General features: G+C 36.8%; 1 protein-coding gene across 1 annotated transcript in view; it reads left to right on the top strand.

Annotated features, from left to right (window-relative positions):
• The window catches only part of HTR2C (5-hydroxytryptamine receptor 2C), a 192,386-nt gene that overhangs the window by 77,975 nt on the left and 108,954 nt on the right, over window positions 1-5,457 (top strand). The gene's annotated exons all lie outside the window — the stretch shown is intronic.

Here is a 5,457-nt window from a genome sequence, read left to right as displayed (position 1 = left end):
GGCTACTCATTGTCCCTTGGTCTTAGGACAATTAACTTGTCATAGTAAACGTTACTATATAAGTCATCAGTCTTCAAATATTCATCAAACCAAGTAGTGTCCAGGGAAGGATCTTGTTATTACATTAATTTCCAGTATTATCTCAATTCCCACTCTTCTTTAGCAGGAAGAGATTATGGATTTTCATAGTTCTCTTTCTCTTACATTGATAGGGAGTATAGGATTGAGAATCAGGAGATCTGGTTTGTAGATATGGCTCTTCTACTAATGTATAAACACAGGCAAATCAGTAAACAACTCGCTAAACTTTGTTTTTTAAATTTATCTATTCATTAATATTTCATTCACTGAACTATTATATATTAAACACCCACTTTGTTTCAGACTTATCACTGTGTCTGGAGCAGTGAAAAAAGACAGACATGAATCTTACAGTCATGACATAGACAAGACATAAAATATATGAGTACAGTTAGGTGGTAATAAGTGATTCAAATTAAAATAAAATGCCAAAGGGATTGGGGAGTATGAGAGAGAAAGAGAGAGCATACAAATGTGCAGTGCTTTCTTAATGATGCCTGTGTAAGATCATTTGATCAGGATAAATGACTTTAGTATTTGGATTTTGTTTATGACAATTTAAATCTAGGCCTTACTCTTCCCTCCCCAGATCAGAACATGACATGAAAACAGCAAAAGCTTAAGGGAAACTCTCTAATATATAAAACACCAAAATTGCATAACCAAAATGCTCGTGTTTATTTCTAGATGTGTTGTTTGTTGCTTATGTTAGAGGTGAACAATAATAGAAACAAACAATAATATATATCTCTTGTGTTGGTTTTTGCTAATTTATGACTGTCTCGTTTAAACAGCAGAATACTACAGTCAGGTAATATTCTAAGAATGTGCCCTTCTTTAATTTATTGTCTAGCTTAGTCACATTTATTTGAAATATAAGGAGCTATTCTGGCCTTATGTCAAGCACACCAACTCATCAGGAATCCACAGTGTATGTTCCAGATGGCAAGGATTACTCTCATACTTTTTGTGCTGACAGAGAGCTCTCAGTTCTCAACTAATAACACGGTGTCAGAATTATAGGATCCCTATGTCTCAGAGCGAATGCTGTTTTCCTGGGAGTTTTCTTCTTAAGATGAAAGATACATTCTAGTTTATAGAGCTCAGTTTGGAGACGTTCATGCCAAGATCTTAAGATCTTTTATTTACAAGAATTTTGATTTATAACTTTCTTCAAACATCTGGAAGATACAGTGGATGCGAGAGATTGGACTGGCTAATTATTGCCATATTCTAAAGTTTTGTTTATTTTATTCATGATAGAGAGCATGTGCATGGGCACAAGAGAGAGAAAGAAAGAGAAGAACCTCCAATAGGGTGTGATCACACCACAGTCCCCTTCCTCCAGTCCTCCAGCTGGTCAAGATCTTGGGCATGTACATCTGGCATGTCTCAAGTCAACTGAGCCAAAAATCTGAAACCACATAGGCCATGTGATTCCTAGCATTGCAGTTCATTACACTACTGACTACATCTAAGGGACTGGACTTGTAGGCACTTTTTACATTTAAATTCACATACAGCTTAGTGCTAAATATTTTTAAAAATCACAGAAAACTTATTGGATTTGTAGAAGAACTATGGCTGTATAGTCTGAGTCAAATAACTCAGAACAATAAAAACTGAAAATATATTCTTAGACACTCAAGACTGGATATTCTACATTCCACTACACAATATACCAAGTGATGTGAATTCCTTGTTAGACAGTTAAGACTATTAGATATGGGGCCAGCAGGTAGCATGATGGTTAAGGCACTGGACTCCCACATGACCAACCATGGTTTGAGCCCCAGACTAGATGGCTTGAAAATCACACCAGGCACGTGTGTGTGTGTGTGTGTGTGTGTGTGTGTGTGTGCATCCAAAATCCTAGGAGGATAGTAGAGGAGAAGAAATTGCAGCATAGACAACTCCCATGAGATATGATTTCTCAATTTTCTTCTCACTGTCTCTGTCTGTCTGTCTGTCTGTCTCTTACCAGTGAATGTACAAACCCTATAGCCAATTAAAATACAAACAAACAGAAATATTTGGAGGCAGGTTCAATGAAACTAACCTTACTAGCTTAAGTTGTTTTAAAGACCTCTCATATTTATCTGAGTGGCATTTCCCACTACCATGGACAACCCCTTGAACAATGTAAGTGTGATGTTACCAGGTAAAAGTCACATTTTGTTGGAATATTCATTCAACTGACCAGATACAACTAACTGAAGATATCTTCATTGAGGTGACAGGGACACTCCACCCTCAGATTCCGGTAGCTTTTGCTCCTGTATATGGTGACTGATGAGGATTAGAAGATAATGAGTCGAAAATATCAGGTCTTACAAAGGCGAAGAGGAGAATGTAAGACCACCTTTGTGGAGGGGAGTCCTCTGGTATCATAAGGAGCCAAAAGAAAGTAAACAATTGTGTTTCCGTATGAGAAATTTGTGAGATGTGTTGAGCACATAGTCCTTAATATTTACTAACTAAATGCAGTTTGTCTGCGCTGTAGTTTGTAGATGAGGTAAAAAGTGGAATTCAGAGTTTTAAACCTGCTAAAAGTGATATGAATACTGAGCGCCGGACATTTTTTTGAATTATGATTTGAATCCAGCCATACCCATCTCTAGAGGGTCATCTGCAGGTCCTTTCAGCTAACTTTTCTATATCTAAAATTGTGTTGTTTTTTTTTTCCAATAAGGTGTGTGTGCACCCTGTTTGCTTGTATTTTAATTGGCTACAGGGTGCATATACTCACTGGTGAGAAACAGACAACCAGAGGGATAGAGAGAGAGTGAGAGAGAAATCACACCCCCTGGGGGGGGGAATGGCCATACCACAATATTGTCTCCATGCTTTTCCCAAGATTTTGGGTGTGCACTCACACGTGCCTGGAGTGATTTTCAAATCACTCTGAAACTGGAACCGCACAGTTGGCCATGTGGGATTTGGCCCTCTTAATTATCATGCCACCAGCTAGCCACCAAATGTTTCAGTATTTTCAAACCTACAGCCAGAAAAGGGTTATAGTGAACCAACTCATCTCAAAGGAAGACCATCTTATAGACACAAAGACCATTAGCTGGTTTTTTTTTAGGTTACTTTCATTTCCATCTTATTTCTGTCTACTGTGATTTATAAGATTTCAGTTAAGCATGATTTTTAAAAATATCTTGTTTTGGTAAGACTAATATGTTGAATCCATATGGTAGCATTTTTGCCACCTTATATGGTAAGTTTGGATGCCCAGTTATGGCCCTCTTAACTCCAATGTACCTGAACTTGAGAGGTAAATTCCAGTAAATGCCCTTTAGTATATGGCTTTTTGAGGCCAGCAGGTGGTGTGGTGATTGATGTGTTGGGACTCCTACATGGTCCACCGAGGTTCCAGTCCTGGACCTGGTGGCTTGCTTTCTCACTCCCCCTCACCTCCCTCATCTGTCTCTGGTAAGTGCATGTGCACTATAGAAAATATAAACATAATTATAATAATAAACAGAATCAAATAAATAATTATTTTAAAACATATATGGTTTTCTAATCATTAGGATTTCATTTTTGCTGATAGGGCAATATTGTGTTAAGTTTCTAACCCAAGCTATACTATTTATAAACTAAACCTCCATGGGCGTACACGTTCCCCAGATCTCACTTCTCAGGCTTAAATAATTAAAGAATAAATTAATTATGTTACAATCAAGGTTAAATAAGCTTAGTGGCATTAAAGAGCACATTGTTCCATAAATGTTCTCACTTGGCACATTGGCAACAAGTATTTAATCAAGGAAATTTTGCCCAAGTAGACAGTGTGTGACTGAAATAGCCCTAATCAGACTGAAAGAAGTTCTGTTCTCTTAAATAGAGTATTTGACTATAGGACAGAATAGTATATATGAAAATAGATCATTTTGGGGCTATGAGAACTTCACTGTCAGCAATTAGGGAACAGGTAATGGCCCACTGAAACTCTGTGTTTATCACCTATACCAGAGACGGTCATGTCCATGTGCTAAAAAAAAAAGGGTCTTTGGAAATAACATATGTGAAATGTTTACATAGATTGTGGTAAGAATATTTGCTTACTTCATGTGATTGCAAATAGATCTAAAAATAAATCTGCTGATAAAATTCTATTCAGACTGTAAGAGTGATTCGGGCATCTCTGTATTCCACAGGAAATGAGGAAAGCAGCTGCTGGCTTACACTCAGGGGCTAAGAATAGAAGAGACTTTAAAATTCCAATTGTTCAGGGCCAGCAGATGGTGTAGCAGTTACATCGCTGGACTCCCACATGGCAGACCGTGGTTCAAGTCCCAGACTCGGTGGCTTGAAACTCACACCAGGAACATGTGCAGGCATACCCAAAATCCCAGGAGGAGTAGAGGAGAAGGGATTGTGGCATGGCCATCCTCCCTGAGGAGTGACTTGTCACTTTCCCTCTCACTCTCTCTCTCTCTCCAGCAAGTACATGTGCCCTAAGGCTAAAATTTGAATTGTTCAACTTCCTCACTTTACATATTTGGAAACTGAGGCTTAGTGCAATGAATTGATTACTCTAATGAAAGAGGGCTAGGTAGTATGAGAGGTGTGAGTCCATGCCAAACCAGACAGCAGTATTTCAAAAGCAAGAGCGTCCTAGGCATTTATGGCTTCCCAATCACACCTAGCTTAGGTTCTGTCAGGAACAGATTAATATGACAAATTCACAGTTTGTGAGATTTATTTATTTTGGAGTGAGATATTGGGGTGATTTTCACCATTAGGATGAGATATTTGCTTCCCTGCTCACACAGTATGCTTTAGATAGGACTGTATGATTTCATGAGTTAGGTCTTTCCAAAATAAACATCGACTCCCTTGTGGAATTGGAGTGTTTGGAGATAGCTATATAACCACTTTGACAAAATTTATATATATTATATATATATGTGTGTGTGTAGATATATATAATATATGCCTACATACACATACAGTATATAATATATACCTATATGCACTCCTATGTGTATATATGTGTGTATATGTATACATATATATTCCTGTATATACATATATATAATATACATATTTTACCTATATACTTATCTCATTATATGTGTGTGTCTGTGTGTGTGTGTACACACACATATATTTTATATATATATATACACACACACACACACACATAGGTATAGGTATATATACTACATATTATATATTTTATGTGTGTGTATATGTAAACATTTATATGTGTGTGTGTGTGTATATATATAATACATGTATATTAGAATTCTACTCAGTTGAATAACTTCAATTTTAAAGAAGGCAGCAGTTTCACTCAATGTGGATATATTTTCTTTTTTTTTTTTTTTTTTTTTTTTTTTTTTTTTTTTTTTTTTGGGGGGG

The sequence above is a fragment of the Tupaia chinensis genome, unplaced genomic scaffold (genome assembly GCF_000334495.1).
Source record: "Tupaia chinensis unplaced genomic scaffold, TupChi_1.0 Scaffold143886_1, whole genome shotgun sequence".
NCBI classification, from domain to species: Eukaryota; Metazoa; Chordata; class Mammalia; order Scandentia; family Tupaiidae; genus Tupaia; species Tupaia belangeri.
This window is presented reverse-complemented; position numbering and strand designations above follow the sequence as displayed.